This window comes from Bufo bufo, chromosome 1, assembly GCF_905171765.1.
Source record: "Bufo bufo chromosome 1, aBufBuf1.1, whole genome shotgun sequence".
Taxonomy (NCBI): domain Eukaryota; kingdom Metazoa; phylum Chordata; class Amphibia; order Anura; family Bufonidae; genus Bufo; species Bufo bufo.
In genome coordinates this window covers 108,937,084-108,955,618 of record NC_053389.1, presented here as the reverse complement: position 1 = coordinate 108,955,618, position 18,535 = coordinate 108,937,084, and positions in this window count along the sequence as shown.

The following is an 18,535-nucleotide window of genomic DNA, read 5'->3' as shown; positions in this document are numbered from 1 at the left end:
ATAAAAAATATAATAAATAATCTCTCCATTGCATTAATCAAATTGTCCATACATATATATTCAAAATATATTTAATCGCTAAAAATGACTAAAAAGAATAAGCCCACATTTGTTTAGTACCTACTATCAATTGAATAAAATTAACATAAATCGAGGTCCCAATCTATTTTGTATATACCGAAAATCCTCTTCTATCTCGGATATTGATGGAGAGCAGACGCGGTGTTTCCGCACACCTTCTAAACTACTAGTCTACCGTAATCATCCAAAGTGCTGCCCATACTCTAACTCCTTCTACACAGAACCATATAGGGGGGACTGGCTGATTGGGAGTATTTTGTGAACTCATGTGGCATCAATGCGATGAGATTCATTATAGAACGAAGGAAAAATAAACAGACTTTGCTATGTAAGAAAATTGAGGAGATTAAAGAAAAATTGGAGCCGTTCAAAGAATTAGGTGAATACCGCGAGTTATCCCAGAAATGTCAGAAAGAAATAATGAAAGTAGAACAAGAGGTAAAAAAGAAAAAACAAAATAAATATTTGAAAGTTCTGGAGGATTATAAAAATAAAGTATAAACCGTATTTTTCGCTTGATAAGACGCACCTAGGTTTTTGAGGAGGAAAATAAGAAAAAAATATTTTGAACCAAAAGGTGTGCTTTTGAACTAATGGTGGTCTGTGGATGACGCACTGTTATGGGGGATCTGTGGATGACGCACTGTTATGGGGGATCTGTGGATGACGCACTGTTATGGGGGATCTGTGGATGACACTGATGGGGGATCTGTGGATGACACTGATGGGGGGATCTGTGGATGACACTGATGGGGGGATCTGTGGATGACACTGATGGGGGGATCTGTGGATGACACTGATGAGGGATCTGTGGATGACACTGATGCGGGATCTGTGCATGACACATATGTCATCCACAGATCCCCATAAGTGTCATCTACAGATCCCCCATCAGATGCATCAGTGCGGAGGGAGGTGGCGGGGACACTCATGGCGGGGCCCGGTGCAGTGACTCTACTCTAATACACCGGGACCCGCAACTGATAAACATTCAATCTGATCTATATCTAATTGTATATGCTCTGTACGGTACTTACTGTAGTACTGTAAGTATAGCATTAAGACGGCGCAGACCGGCGTCTCCCTCGGTCATGCGCCGACTGCCGCAGCTCCCTGTCATGCGTCGCCTGCTCCAGCTCCCTCTGTCATGCGTCGCCTGCTCCAGCTCCCTCTGTCATGCGTCGCCTGCTCCAGCTCCCTCTGTCATGCGTCGCCTGCTCCAGCTCCCTCTGTCATGCGTCGCCTGCTCCAGCTCCCTCTGTCATGCGTCGCCTGCTCCAGCTCCCTCTGTCATGCGTCGCCTGCTCCAGCTCCCTCTGTCATGCGTCGCCTGCTCCAGCTCCCTCTGTCATGCGTCGCCTGCTCCAGCTCCCTCTGTCATGCGTCGCCTGCTCCAGCTCCCTCTGTCATGCGCAGCCTGCCCCAGCTCCCTCATGCGCCGCCTGCCTGCTTATCTCACTTTATGAATGAACAGGCAGGCGGCGCATGACAGAGGGAGCTGGGGCAGGCGGCGCATGACAGAGGGAGCTGGGGCAGGCGGCGCATGACAGAGGGAGCTGGGGCAGGCGGCGCATGACAGAGGGAGCTGGGGCAGGCGGCGCATGACAGAGGGAGCTGGGGCAGGCGGCGCATGACAGAGGGAGCTGGGGCAGGCGGCGCATGACAGAGGGAGCTGGGGCAGGCGGCGCATGACAGAGGGAGATGCCGGTCTGCGCTGTCTTAAAGGGAACCTGTCACCAGGATTTTGGGTATAGAGCTGAGGACATGGGTTGCTAGATGGCCGCTAGCACATCCGCAATATCCAGTCCCCATAGCTATGTGTGCTTTTATTGTGTAAAAAAACCGATTTGATACATATGCAAATTAACCTGAGATGAGTCCTGTACGTGAGATGAGTCAGGGACAGGACTCATCTCAGGTTAATTTGCATATGTATCAAATCGTTTTTTTCCACAATAAAAGCACGGAGAGCTATGGGGACTGGATATTGCGGATCTGCTAGCGGCAATCTAGCAACCCATGTCCTCAGCTCTATACCCAAAATCCTGGTGACAGGTTCCCTTTAATGCTATACTTACGGTACTACAGTAAGTACCGTACAGAGCATATACAATTAGATATAGATCAGATTGAATGTTTAACAGTTGCGGAGCCCAGTGTATTAGAGTAGAGTCACTGCACCGGGCCCCGCCATGAGTGTCCCCTCCTCCTCCCTTCACACTGATACTTCACTGGCCGCGCTGTGCAGCATAGCGGCCAGCGAAGTATTCGCTTTATAAGACGCACGGCCATTTCCCCCCCACTTTTGGGGGGAAAAAATGCGTCTTATAAAGCGAAAAATACGGTACACGCCTCTGTCTGCATTTTTTGCGCCTTTCAAAAAACCTGCCTAGTGGATAAGCAAGGGACTTCACACTCCTTTGTGTGTCAATATGTAGCTGTTTAATATTAGTCCCGGTGTTCCCAAGCGCCAGTCCTAAGTCCTAGACTTTTGCTAGTTTGCACATTGCTTTTTGGTGTGCTGGGAGTTGTGGTCTACAAATGTACAAATAGCATATAGCTGGTTTTGGAAATTGAATTTTTCTTTATTGGTGTCGACATGTCACCGCAATCAATTTGCAGGCGCTGATGTTTCTCTACCAGAGAGGTAATAAAGCCGATGTTCAGTGTACATATTTCAAAAAAGTAATGTAAAGAGCATATAATGAGTGTGCCTGAATGGTGGATGGGGGGAGGTCAACATTATGGTTTATTTTGATGGCATGGAAATAAGAGGTGGAAGAGCATGGAATTCTTTTTTGGCACCACAACAAAAAATTACTGGATGAGTCTTTACATATAATCACTCCACACTTCTAATGTTGCATCAACATATTTACAATCAATTATTGCCACCTAATCGTTTGTTACCGGTAACTGCTCATGGTTAAACAGAGGGCATGCAGCAATCATCCCCTCTGTATGGTGATAAGAGATCTGCCAGCCAAACATGCTCATTCATTGGATAATCTGTGGCAGGTTTATATAGTACAATTATTTGGAATTAGTTTTCTTACGAATGCTGGTACCCCTTATTTGCCATGATTGTCGGCCTGTGGCTTTATATAACTGTACCTTGGCCTGTGAGAAGGAATTGTGAATGACATGAGGCTTGACCTGCACCCTATTTATCGAGCTTTAGAGGTGCATCTGAAGCTTTTATCAACATAATGCACATGTATGGCATCTCATATATTTGTGGGAATTCCTATTTTATAACTAAGTGAATGCAGGAACTAGGCAAAATTAATGGCCGTGACACAGGGTAAAATCTGTACAATAACTCCATGACCAATAACCCTGGCACTTTTTCTTGACTGAAAGTGCACTCTTAGGCTACTTTCACACTTGCGGCAGAGTGATCCGGCAAGCAGTTCTGTCGCTGGAACTGCCTGCCGGATCCGTCAAACTGTATGCCAACTGATGGCATTTGTAAGACTGATCAGGATCATGATTACAAATGCATTGAAATGCCAGATCCGTCTTTCCGGTGTCATCCGGAAAAACGGATCCGGCATTTATTTTTTTCACATTTTTTTTCGGTCTGCGCATGCACAGACCGGAAAGACAGATCCGGCATTCCGGTATTTTGAATGCCGGATCCGGAACTAATACATTCCTATGGAAAAAAAATGCTGGATCCGCCATTCAGGCAAGTGTTCAGTTTTTTGGGCCGGAGATAAAACCGTAGCATGCTGCGGTTATATCTCTGTCCTGATCAGTCAAAAAGACTGAATTGATGACATCCTGATGTTATCCTGAATGGATTGCTCTCCATTCAGAATGCATGGGGATAAAACTGATCAGTTATTTTCCAGTATAGAGCCCCTAGGATGGAACTCTATGCCGGAAAAGAAAAAAGCTAGTGTGAAAGTACCCTTAAATGCACTCTTAAAAATGGTCTCATTGATTTCAATGTGAAAACAGCCAAAAATAGAACATGTCCTAATTTTTGTTTCCCGCTGTTCGCTAGTCTTTAAAAAAAACAGCCATATGAGTAGCCCAATAGACTTTAATTGGTACCAAAAAACGGCTGTGTGACGCTCGTTTTTCACTTTTGGGTGAATGAGGCCTAACTCTAACTTCATTTAACTTAATGGAATTCAAAAGGTACATTCAACCTAATTGTTATTTGTGCAAACTATACACGCGTACATTTTAAAAACCCTAGTGGGCAGAAAGGTTATGATGGCACCCATCAGAGAGTGGTGACATCACAATGTTCTTTTATGACATCATATGGTTCTAGAATGCTGTCCAGGCAAAATTACCGTTCACTGTTCAACTGGCAACTTCTGTGAACTAATTACAAATATTGCTAATATGGGGTCTTCAAAAAAAATGAAAGAAGACCCTAAATCAAATGGAAAGAGGAAGAGAAGTAGAGATGGGTCAAAGTCATCAGGACCCAAAAATAAAAGACCATGTCCTAAAGAGGAACATGGCGAGAGAAAAAAGAGTAATGGAGATGGGTCTAAGTCATCAAGGCCCAAAAACAAAAGACCATATCCCAAAGAGGAACATGGAGACAGAAAAAGTGAAGATGGGTCAAATCCATCAGAGCCCAAAAAGAAAAGACCATGTCCCGAGGAGATACATGGCAAAAATGCAAAGAAAGAATCCAAAAAAAGGAAGAGGGAAGATAGCTCACGTGGGTCCTTGAAAAGACCTAAAACTGGCGGATCAAATGCCAAGGAGGAAGAGGAGCCAGGGCCAGGTAGAGAGAGGGAAAGGGATTTCTTAAAATGGCTTGTTGTATATGACAAATACATTTACAATCCAGTTGTAATTAGAGTTGATGGGAGAACCAATAGACAACAGAATTTTAAAGATTTGCTCATCGCTATGAATTTCTTTTAACCCCCTTAAAGCGATTGTCTCACTTCAGCAAATGGCTTTTATCATATAGACAAAGTTAATACATGGCACTTACTAATTTATTGTGATTGTCCATATTGCCTGCTTTGCTGTCGGAATATGCGGGGTGCATCAGGGTGTCCAGGGATAGGTTCAAGGGTGGAACCTTATATTAAAGATTTCACTGATTTGCTTAAGTCACTACTGTCAGTTAAGTAATAGTACGTCATTGAGTGGGAAGGGAATAATCTTATAGCATCCGTCTCGAAAACCAGGCGTGATTTTTTTATTTGGAGAAGCTTGGAATTGATGATGACTAGCAGCCAGATATTAATATAAGACCCTTTAAAGCAAACATTTACAGGGTCTTTTCAAAACTCCTTTGAAATCGGTGCCTCTTTTCATCAATTGTACCCTCTTATTACAATGTAACAAGGATAATACTGCCTAATAAGTAAATAATATCTTATTGTATTCCATCAGGACCGAGCAATGTCCCTCAAAGCTGCCCTACAGAAGAAAACCGAATTTCCATCAATAGGTTTACATTTGGGGGAATGATTGGACAAGGAGCGTATGGAAAAGTAAGTGACAACATAAAAAAATATATATATACAGTTGCAAGAAGAACTATGTGAACCCTTTGGATTGATATGGATTTCTGCACAAATTGGTCATAAAATGTGATCTGATTTTCATCTAAGTCACAACAATAGACAATCACAGTCTGCTTAAACTAATAACACACAAAGAATTAAATGTTACCATGTTTTCATTGAACAAACCATGTAAACATTCACAGTGCAGGTGGAAAAAGTATGTGAATCCTTGGATTTAATAACTGGTTGAACCTCCTTTGGCAGCAATAACTTCAACCAAACGTTTCTTGTAGTTGCAGATCAGACGTGCACAACAGTCAGGAGTAATTCTTGACCATTCCTCTTTACAGAAATGTCTCAGTTCAGCAATATTCTTGGGATGTATGGTGTGAATCACTTTCTTGAGGTCATGCCACAGCATCTCAATCGGGTTGAGGTCAGGACTCTGACTGGGCCACTCCAGAAGGTGTATTTTCTTCTGTTTAAGACATTCTGTTGTTGATTTACTTCTATACTTTGGGTCGTTGTCCTGTTGCAACACCCATCTTCTGTTGAGCTTCAGCTGGTGGACAGATGGCCTTAAGTTCTCCTGCAAAATGTCTTGATAAACTTGGGAATTGATTTTTCCTTCGATGATAGCAATCCGTCCAGGCCCTGATGCAGCAAAGCAGCCCCAAACCATGATGCCCACACCACCATACTTCACAGTTGGGATGAGGTTTTGATGTTGGTGTGCTGTGCCTCTTTTTCTCCACACATAATGTTGTGTTTCTTCCAAACTACTCAACTTTGGTTTCATCTGTCCATAGAATATTTTGCCAGTACTGCTGTGGCACATCCAGGTGCTCTTGTGCAAACTGTAAACGTCCAGCAATGTTTTTTTTTGGACAGCAGTGGCTTCCTCTGTGGTTTCCTCCCATGAAATCCATTCTTGTTTAGTGTTTTACGTATCGTAGATTCGCTAACAGGGATGTTAGCATATGCCAGAGACTTTTGTAAGTCTTTAGCTGACACTCTAGGACTCTTCTTCACCTCATTGAGCAGTCTTCGCTGTGCTCTTGCAGTCATCATTACAGGACGGCCACTCCTAGGGAAAGTAGCAGCAGGGCTGAACTTTCTCCATTTATAGACGATTTGTCTTACCACGGACTGATGAACAGCAAGGCTGTTGGAGATACTTTTATAACCCTTTCCAGCTTTATACAAGTCAACAATTCTTAATCGTAGGTCTTCTGAGAGCTCTTTTGTGTGAGGCATCATTCACATCAGTCAATGCTTCTTGTGAAAAGCAAACCCAGAACTGGTGTGTGTTTTTTATAAGGCAGGGCAGCTGTAACCAACACCTCCACTCTCATCTCATTGGACTCCAGTTGGCTGACACCTCACTCCAATTAGCTCTTGGAGATGTCATTAGTCTAGGGGTTCACATACTTTTTCCACCTGCACTGTGAATGTTAACATGGTGTGTTCAATAAAAACATGGTAACATTTCATTCTTTGTGTGTTATTAGTTTAAGCAGACTGTGATGTCTATTGTTGTGACTTAGATGAAGATCGGATCACATTTTATGACCAATTTGTGCAGAACAACATATCATTTCAAAGGGTTCACATACTTTTTCTTGCAACTGTATATATATAGTATAATATAGTACACACATGTATATTGCTATATTCTCTGATCTTGACACCCATCACCCTTATGTCTTCTGTACTACATAGGTCTTTCTAGCATCAGACAACATCACCAAGAAGATGCTAGCAATAAAAATTGTGACCAAAGGACTTTCAGCTAAAGCAGAAAAACAGCTCCAGCTAGAAAAAAAAATCCTTCAGCTGACATCTGAAAGTCCTTTCTTGGTGAACAGCTGCATGACTTTCCAAACCAAGGTAGAGCCATGAATGATGTGATTCATTGTATGTTATCTGAAATATAGGTAGAATGAATATCAATGTCTCTTCTATCTTCAATTTATCATAGAAGCACTGGTGTTTTGCTATGGAGTATGCTTCTGGAGGAGATCTAAGAAGCCACCTCAGAAAAAAAGAACGTCTCCCAATCACCAGTGCCAGGTAAGTTCAATGGTTTTATGGTTAACGTTCTTAATTGATTTTAGTTCCCAATAACTTTACTATAAACCCCCATCCGTAACAAGTCTGTACATAATATCCAATCATATAATCTGAAAGATCTAAGAACATCTTCTCTTATATCCTCTCCAACAGATTCTATGCAGCTGAGATAACATCAGGCCTCCAGTTCCTGCACACAATGGGTTTCATCCATCGGTATATCAATTTCTTTACTTTAATAGCCATTTTCTGCTTGATTTGTAATATTGTCACATCACTGTGCTCCTTCTGTCTCAAAAGGACACTGGGTACAGAAGAATAGTTGAGAACAATCTTAACTTTTTATTTTACAGAGATATAAAACCATCAAACATTTTGATTGACGCCTCAGGTCATCTTAAAATAGCTGACTTTGGATTGGCCATCAATAATATGGATGGATTAAACAAAAATGCAGGAACACCGGGCTACATGGCGCCAGAGGTTAGTGTATAGAGAGTGAATCAATAAACTATAGTGAGACTGATAGATATATAGACTCCATACATAGGGAATACTAGGTGCTGCCTCATGTATCAAAACAGACAAACTGCCCTAGTTGTCCATAACATGTAATGAAGTCTTCGCTTCTTCTTGACAGATCATTGCAGGGAAGAAGTACAATGCAGCTGTTGACTGGTACTCCTTTGGCATTGTCCTTTACCAGCTGACAACAGGAGAAAAAACCTGCAACTGCAAAGTGTCAGAATTACCTGAAAATAATCTTGACACTGAGACGGAGAACATCATTGAGGAGGTGAGGAAGAGGAGATGCTTACTTCTGAGCACAGGGATGTTATACACAATGACCGTGTCGTTTTCAGTGAGAGGGCATTATACATTTAAGTCTTCATGTTGATGCCCCATAACAGTGGTAGCCAAAGGAGATCATGATCTCCTCGATGTGAAACTTGAAAGCAGACACCATTAAATCTCAAGAAGAGAGAAGCAGCACTGTCATGTATGAATTAGACCTAAAAGGCTGCTGTCTCTACTATTGGGTCATAGTTCTTTAAAACTTAATATGGAACTGATACAAGACTAGGGAGGGAATTACAGTGAGCTACCACTGTCAAAGTGGGCATCACCTATGGCCCCTCCATTATATTTTATATCCAGACAATAATCATGGACTGTTTTGATTTACAGCTACTGTGCGAAGACCCAAGCAGACGACTGGGCATAAATGGCTGCATAAGGCAACATCCCTTCTTCCAGCAAATAGATTGGGGGGATCTGGAAGATCTTAAAATGCCACCACCATTCATACCAGGCAACGTAAGTGCATAGAAGTTTGTAACCAGAAATTATTTACAAGATGTACAATTACTAACTTGGAACAGTATTGTATCTCATATACGATATTATCTATCTGCAGCCATCAGAGAAAAACCCTGGACTCCAGGCCCCTCAGGAGTAACTATGCTGGCAGCCAGTAGAAGTCCAAGTTCCAGCCAACAGGAACTCCATTTATGACGTCGGTACTCTCAAAAGTAATATGATGTCAACAGCAATTATCCATAAGACTTGTCTGCTAAAACCCATACAGCACAGCTCCTTACATCAGTGATATACTCCCTGCAACTATTCTTCTGGAGTCTAAAGTGACCTTCAAAAGTGTCCCTATCTTGCTACTTTATAAAGAACTCCTTCACAGGACTCGTGCAGCCTGTTATGCGAGATTTAGTGGACCTATACCGGATTTGACTTCAAGCCTTTGAGAACCCATGATAGTCCCTGAGCTGTTAAGTTCTCCTGCTGAGGAAGGCAAGGAAAGTGTGGAGATGATGTAAGAAAAATCTCCTATCGACATCTGTTTACACCTTGCTAGTTCAATTTACAACAAATGGAGAATGCTCAAACCCCTAATGGATGTTCTCATGGCTAAACTCGGATGTGACTTATCTCAATGGGTTAATAACTTTCTGGAACAAAAATTGACTTTGAACATCAGACAGTCTTCAGGTTCTTTTATGGACAGAAAAGTGGCACACATTTAAGACCGGACATAGGTAATTGATCCAGGGATTTATTCCGATTGCCATATTTGGAGTCAGGAAGGAATTTTTTTTTTCCCCAAAATGAGGACAATTGGCACTTACCTCATAGGGGTTTTGTTTCGCCTTCCTCTGGATCACAAAAGGCTTGAATAAAAAAAAAACTATATTCAGCCACGTTACTTGTGTACCTAAGTGTGCCAAAGAGCTATGAACCGAAGACAAAAGACGGAAAGTTAACCCGATGACTACTACTCACTGGATTATGACAATTTACCTGGACTGACCTTCACCGGATTTGACCTCACCATACCAATTGTGACTCTTCATCATGCTGCTCATGACCATCTTGCCGTCTCCTGCTGTCAACACCAATACCATCATATGCTCCCCCCCATATAACATCTAAAAGTGACCATAATAAATAATTTACCATCAAACTGTTCTCTTGAGAATTTCTGCCAAAATTTGAAATAAAGAAAAATCCAAGACTGCAGGAGATGCCCTCTCCTAAATCAGTGTTAGGAAAATTATTCTTGCCAGCAGACTATCTATAAGTATTCTAATTCTTTGTCAGGGAATTTAGCTGATTTAATCCTGATTGAGAATTTTATTTTCATACAAGCTAAAGCTGCCGGACATTCACCAGTCAATGGCAGCTCACCCCAGTCTATTGGTCTGAATTAACTACACATTGTATTGGGTTAAAAAGACCATGATACGACTAAAAGATGCTGCATATTCTATTAATTACATTTTTATATAATAAAAATATTGCGTCACTCAGCGTTGGTACTGGATGTTCGTCAAAATCATAAAGAATTTAGTGTGTAATATGGTTTTAGGGTTGTACTGTATATTCCATTTAGGGAAAATAATAATGGTTTTGCAAAGAAAAATATTCTGATACCATATAGTGTTTGGAAGGTTAGCTATTATATGTTAAAGGATGTAATAGGGTTGGTGGTATGGTGTGGGTACTATAGATTGTGAAGTCAGGGCCAAACTGAAGGGTACGCTTGGGTAGCGGTGATAAAAACTAAAGCATAATGATTCATATAGCATAAATTTGAGCAGGACCTTTTACTGTTAAAGGACCTGCGGTCATCTGTGAGGTAAGGCAAGTGAAATGGCCGCTTTGTGAAGTGATGGCCATGACAGCAAGTGTGGTGCAGAGGGGGTCTCCATGCAAAATAAGTGAGCATTCATAGAGGCCACAGACTAGGCCAGAGGTCTACAGAGCATGTATTGTAGGAGAGTCTCCCTCCTTATACAGTGGGCGTGTGACCAGAGACGAGTTGGCAGCAGAAAACTGCAGCAGCCATGATGAGCAACAACTAACTAGTTCATGTAAAGTGTTGGAAGACCAGGAATTTCCTTCCACGCCAAAATATCAGGTGAGATAGCAGTGTTGGAAAGGTAGAAGTAGTAGGATTAATTCCACAGGGCCTGTAGATGAACCAATGCCCTGACCTTTGCATCATTCCCTGGGAACACTGGAGGAGCAGCAGGATATATACCCTAACTGTGACGGGCTACAAGAACACAGGATACTTTGAGCTAAGGCACTTGATGCTAAGAGGCCTGAACAACCCCACTAGGTCAAGGATGTCCCCTTGGAGCTATCAACAGTCTGTATATTTACAATAAGTACTGTGCACCCGAATGAAAACCGATATGTCTACTTTGCCTTTAAGAGACTGCATAGTATGTTGTCATATTGAGCGAGAAAACCATAAAAAGATGTATACCTGCTAATGTGATGACAATCGGTGGAGAGATCAACATGTAAATATTGTACAGTAAAGTTTTCTTTACGTATTTTTCGCTTTATAAGACGCACCTGATGATAAGACGCACCTAGGTTTTTGAGGAGGAAAAAAGGAAAAAAATATTTTGAACCAAAAGGTGTGCTTTTGGTAACTTTTTAACTAATGGTGGTCTGTGGATAACGCACTGTTATGGGGGATCTGTGGATGACACTGATGGGGGGATCTGTGGATGACACTGATGGGGGGATCTGTGGGTGACACTGATGGGGGGATCTGTGGGTGACACTGATGGGGGGATCTGTGAATGACACTGATGGGGGGGATCTGTGAATGACACTGATGGGGGGATCTGTGGATGACACTGATGGGGGGATCTGTGGATGACACTGATGGGGGGATCTGTGGATGACACTGAGGGGGGATCTGTGAATGACACTGTGGGGGGGATCTGTGAATGACACTGAGGGGGGGATCTGTGAATGACACTGAGGGGGGGATCTGTGAATGACACTGAGGGGGGGATCTGTGAATGACACTGAGGGGGGATCTGTGAATGACACTGAGGGGGATCTGTGAATGACACTGAGGGGGGATCTGTGAATGACACTGAGGGGGGATCTGTGAATGACACTGAGGGGGGATCTGTGAATGACACTGAGGGGGGATCTGTGAATGACACTGAGGGGGGATCTGTGAATGACACTGAGGGGGGATCTGTGAATGACACTGAGGGGGGATCTGTGAATGACACAGAGGGGGGATCTGTGAATGACACTGAGGGGGGATCTGTGAATGACACTGAGGGGGGATCTGTGAATGACACTGAGGGGGGATCTGTGAATGACACTGAGGGGGGATCTGTGAATGACACTTATGTCATCCACAGATCCCCATAAGTGTCATCCACAGATCCCCATAAGTGTCATCCACAGATCCCCATAAGTGTCATCCACAGATCCCCATAAGTGTCATCCACAGATCCCCATAAGTGTCATCTACAGATCCCCCATCAGATGCATCAGTGTGGAGGGAGGAGGCGGGGACACTCATGGCGGGGCCCGATGCAGTGACTCTACTCTAATACACTGGGCCCCGCAACTGTTAAACATTCAATCTGATCTATATCTAATTGTATATGCTCCGTACGGTACTTACTGTAGTACCGTAAGTATAGCATTAAGACGGCGCAGACCGGCATCTCCCTTGGTCATGCGCCGCCTGCCTGCTTATCTCACTTTATGAATGAACAGGCAGGTGGCGCATGACAGAGGGAGCTGGGGCAGGCGATGCATGAGGAAGGAGGTGCGGCAAGCGGCGCATGACCGAGGAAGGAGGTGCGGCAAGCGGCGCATGACCGAGGAAGGAGGTGCGGCAAGCGGCGCATGACCGAGGAAGGAGGTGCGGCAAGCGGCGCATGACCGAGGAAGGAGGTGCGGCAAGCGGCGCATGACCGAGGAAGGAGGTGCGGCAAGCGGCGCATGACCGAGGAAGGAGGTGCGGCAAGCGGCGCATGACCGAGGAAGGAGGTGCGGCAAGCGGCGCATGACCGAGGGAGATGCCGGTCTGCGCCGTCTTAATGCTATACTTACGGTACTACAGTAAGTACCGTACAGAGCATATACAATTAGATATAGATCAGATTGAATGTTTAACAATTGCGGAGCCCGGTGTATTAGAGTAGAGTCACTGCACCGGGCCCCGCCATGAGTGTCCCCGCCTCCTCCCTCCACACTGATACTTCGCTGGCCGCGCTGTGCAGCATAGCGGCCAGCAAAGTATTCGCTTTATAAGACGCACGGCCATTTTCCCCCCACTTTTGGGGGGGGGAAAGTGCGTCTTATAAAGCGAAAAATACGGCAAATAGAGGGATAGAAAATCAACTGCCGATGACACGGTTCAAGAAATAAATAAAGTCACAGATACCTTTCCCGATACAGGGAGATCTGGATATAACACACAAGAAAAAGGGGGAAATATTAGATATCCTAAAAAAATATGACCCCCAATACCAACAAGGGGGGAGAAGGGTATACAGGGAACCACCCTCCTATATGTCTAATTCCCCTCAATACCGGAGATATAATGGACCGGAAGGGGGGGGGGGTTAGCCGCAATATGTCCCCTATAACAAGAGACCTAGGCAATATTACAACAACTATAGGAGATATGCCGTATATGCAGACCATAATCGAAGGTATAACAATAGGAACCAATACTACCAGAGAGGATATTATAGAGGCCCACAGAACTATGGTAGAGGAGGAAACCGATATGGAGAACAATTTACACCAGAGAAGGAACCGTTAAACACACAGGATAATAGAAGGGAGAAAGAATTAAGTGGTAGGGAAGACAGAGGTAAGGAAGTCAACGTAGAGAAAGAAAATTTTCCCCACAAATTAATCGGGGGAGGACAAATACCATAGTGCAAGAAAAGGAGGGACCAATAATGGAAACACCAGGAAAGAAAAGAAGGTGTATAGAGGAAGAAGAGGGGGGAAAAGAAAAAATAAGTCCACAAGCGAAAAAGGGTCGGGAGAAGCAATATGTATTTATAACCTCAGCTCCCACACATTAAAAGAGGAAGAAATTTTGGTGCTAAACAAAGGGCTTAAATTTGCACCAACATATAAGGGGAATAATTTTAATACTTATCTTGATATTCACCATTTTATTAGGAAATTAAATATACAAAAATACATTATAAGTCATCCAATAGAGAAAGCTTTACCAGAAAGTAACCGGGGCTATACAAGTTTGAGGAATAAGGCTACTTTCACACTAGCGTCGGGGCTCCGCTTGTGAGCTCCGTTTGAAGGGTCTCACAAGCGTCCCCGAACGCATCCGTCCAGCTACCAATGCATTCTGACTGGACGCGGATCCGCTCAGAATGCATCAGTCTGGCAGCGTTCAGCCTCCCCTCCGCTCAGCAGGCGAACACCCGAACGGAGGCAAACGGATCCATTGCAGTCACCAAATCCGATTGAGAACCCCTGGTGGGACTTAAAGAAAGCAGTTGCAGCGCGCAAGCCTAAGAATGTGACTGAACTGGAGGCTTTTGCCCATGAAGAATGGGCGAAGATACCCGTAGATCGCTGCAAGACACTTGTGTCAAGCTATGCTTCACGTTTAAAAGCTGTTATAACTGGAAAAGGATGTTGTACTAAGTACTAAGATTGAATGTCACTTGGGGGTTGAATAAAACTGATAATGATGTGAGCACAGAAAAGACATTTGTGGTTATTTCATTATAAATGTTATGTTATATTTGTCTGACTTACAAGTGCCTCTTTGATTTCATTGTAAACAAGATGACTGAAATGATCAAAATCAATGTCAAACTGGCCAAAACACTCAATTTCAGTGGGGGTTGAATAATTTTGAAAACAACTGTAAAAAAGATCTGAAAACAATACTTGATAGGGGATTAATACAAGGAATATTAAATAAAAAGGAATGAGTACTTAAATAATCCCCATCCCATCACTCCAACTATATATTACCTACCGAAGGTACCGTACATAAGGATCCCAAAAATCCCCCTGGGAGACCTATAGTTTCTGGGATCGGTTCAATTACAAGTAGAGTCCCCGAGTATATAGATATCTTCCTACAGAAATATGTACCAATTATGCCATCATATTTGAAAGATACGGGCCATATTTTAGAAATTTAAAAAAATGTTAAACCGGTGACAAAAGATACTTTACTTATGACTGCAGATGTGACATCCCTGTACACTATTATACCCAATGAGATGGGGTTGAAGGGAATGAAATTTTACATGGATCAGGACACAGAAATGCATGAACAAAAAACTTTTTTATTGGATTGTATAGAATATTGTCTAACACACAATTATTTTTGGTATGATGACTCCTTTTACCTTCAAACATCCGGCGTGGAGATGGGTGCGAAATTCGCACCCAGTTTTGCAAATATTTTCATGGCCTATTGGGATCCATGTCTTATGAGCAATGCAGGAGGTCTAATGTTGTGGAAAAGATACATCGACGATTGCATTTGTATATGGCAAAGTGATGTATCTACATTAAAGGAGTTCTTGGTATATTTAAACAACAATACCTGGAACATTGTACTTACAGAGAAAATTAGCAGTCATAAAGTGGAATTTCTAGATTTAGAAATCATGAGTAAACAGGATAAAATCGTAACAAAGACTTATTTTAAACCTACGGACCACAATGACTATATAGATGTTACCAGCTGCCATTATGGTCCATGGATAAATATCCCTAAAGGCCAGTTCCAAAGAATTAAAAGAAATTGTACTGACATTAAAGATTATAATGAACAGAGTAATATAATTTTACAACAGTTTAAAGAAAAAGGGTACAAGGAAGATACCTTAGAGAGGTTATGACAAGATGTCAAAGAGATAAAGAATAAAGAAAGAAAACCAGAGAAAGAAATAACAAAAAACAAGGAGGATAGTTTTAAATTTGCCTTGCACTGTGCCCGAGTATAAAACAAGCCATCCCAAAAAAACTGGAACATTTTGAAAAATGATGCGGTTTTGGGAAAGATAATTCCAAAGAGACCCCCCTTTATTTCTAAGAAGGCACCTACAATTAGAAATAAAGTGGTCCAAAGTTTTTAAAAACAAACAACAATCCCCGGAAATGTACTAGAAACGCATTCACATGGTGCGGTTTCTGTACAGGTTGCAAAAATCGGTCGGCAGTGGACAAGAAATTGATTAGGAAGGAGAATGTTAGATCCACAAATAAGCAAAAAGATTATAATATAAAAGGAAATATCATGCGAATCGATGAGTGATTTATGTACTAGAATGTCCTTGTAAACTCCAATATGTAGGAAGAACGCTGAGAAAGTTCAAAACTAGAATAGCTAAGCATGTAAGGAATATAAGGAAAGGATTAGAAACACAGTGTATCCACTCATTTTAAAAAAACACCATGGAAAAAATCCAAGCGGTTTGAGGTTTTATGGAGTCGAATATGTCCAAAAACATTGGAGAGGAGGGGACCCTGTGAAGCAAATAAATAAAAAAGAGGCACAATGGATATATGAAATGGGTACCCTGCAGCTGTCCGGTATGAATATAGAATGGGACATCAAATCAGTTAGTATGTATTAATTTTTAGATACCCGAATTACGGGATGTAGAAGAGAGAATGAATTCACACGATATTCACTTACCACTTGTCTCCCCGATCTTAAAAGCATAGACAAAGCAGCCAGTCAGTTTTCCGTCCCCCCTATATGGTTCTGTGTAACATAACATAGTAACATAGTACATAAGGCCGAAAAAAGACATCTGTCCATCCAGTTCAGCCTGTTATCCTGCAAGTTGATCCAGAGGAAGGCAAAAAAAAACTGAGGTAGAAGCCAATTTTCCTCACTTTATGGGAATAAAAAATTCCTTCCCGACTCCAATCTGGCAATCAGAATATCTCCCTGGATCAACGTCTCTAGTAGCTATAGCCTGTAATATTATTACGCTCCAGAAATACATCCAGGCCCCTCTTGAATTCCTTTATTGTACTCACCATCACCACCTCCTCAGGCAGAGAGTTCCATAGTCTCACTGCTCTTACCGTAAAGAATCCTTTTCTATGTTTGTGTACAAACCTTCTTTCCTCCAGACGCAGAGGATGTCCCCTCGTCACAGTCACAGTCCTGGGGATAAATAGATGTAGAAGGAGTTAGAGTATGGGCAGCACTTTGGATGATTACGGTAGACTAGTAGTTTAGAAGGTGTGCGGTAACACCGCGTCTGCTCTCCATCAATATCCGAGATAGAAGAGGATTTTCGGTATATACAAAATAGATTGGGACCTCGATTTATGTTAATTTTATTCAATTGATAGTACGTACTAAACAAATGTGGGCTTATACTTTTAAGGCTACTTTCACACTTGCGTTCGGAGCGGATCCGTCTGATGTTTCATCAGACGGATCCGCTCCGATAATGCAGACGTTCGCATCCGTTCAGAACGGATGCGTCTGCATTAAAACTTAGAAAATTTTCTTAGTGTGAAAGTTGTCTGAGCGGATCCGTTCAGACTTTACATTGTAAGTCAACGGGGAACGGATCCGCTTGAAGATTGAGCCATATGGTGTCATCTTCAAGCGGATCCGCCCCCATTGACTTACATTGTAAGTCTGGACGGATCCGCTCGCCTCCGCACGGCCAGGCGGACACCCGAACGATGCAAGCAGCGTTCAGATGTCCGCTCACTGAGCGGAGCGGAGGCTGAGCGCTGGCAGGTGGATGCATTCTCAGTGGATCCGCCTCCACTGAGAATGCATTGGGGCCAGACGGATGCGTTCGGGGCCGCTCGTGAGCCCCTTCAAACGGTGTGCACGAGCGGACACCCGAACGCTAGTGTGAAAGTAGCCTTAGTCATTTTTAGCGATGAAATACAATTTTATGTATGGACAATTTGATTAATGCAATGGAGAGATTATTTATTATATTTTTTATATGACTTGTTGTTTTATCATAGCTTGTTTGAACATATTGAGTTATTTACAAGATTTTATATGTTGGATTATGTGACCTTTGACCGAGGGAAGCAGTAAATAGACTCACATCATGTGATTAAGCACACAGGTATAAAATTGCCTCAGGTGCTTTGTTTGTTAGGAGCCCCTGAGGAAGCAAGAGGCGAAACCTGGGTCGGGCGGTTTATCTGTATTTGATATACTGAATACACGCCTGCGTTTGTGAGTACAATAAAAGTGTTTTTTCCGACACACTTGGGGTATTGCACAATATGTTTTATCTTTATATAAGGGTGCCTTGGTGACTGGAGACTACCGGTTTAATCTGTGACGAGGTTGCTGAGAATACGCCGAATTTGGATGCTATATTTCCATGTTCATGTGTCTACGGTGTAGTGAATAGCGCAGACCTGAACCTTATCTATTTTTTCATTGGAACTTGGAGGAAAATAGGACCTACTCCTTAATTCAGGACTGCAGCTAGGGAAAAGAAAAAACGTGACTACACACATCAATTTTATATATTTTTTTGTACATTAAAGGGTGACTATCAGACATACAGTCAATCTTATTTGTTTGTAAAGAT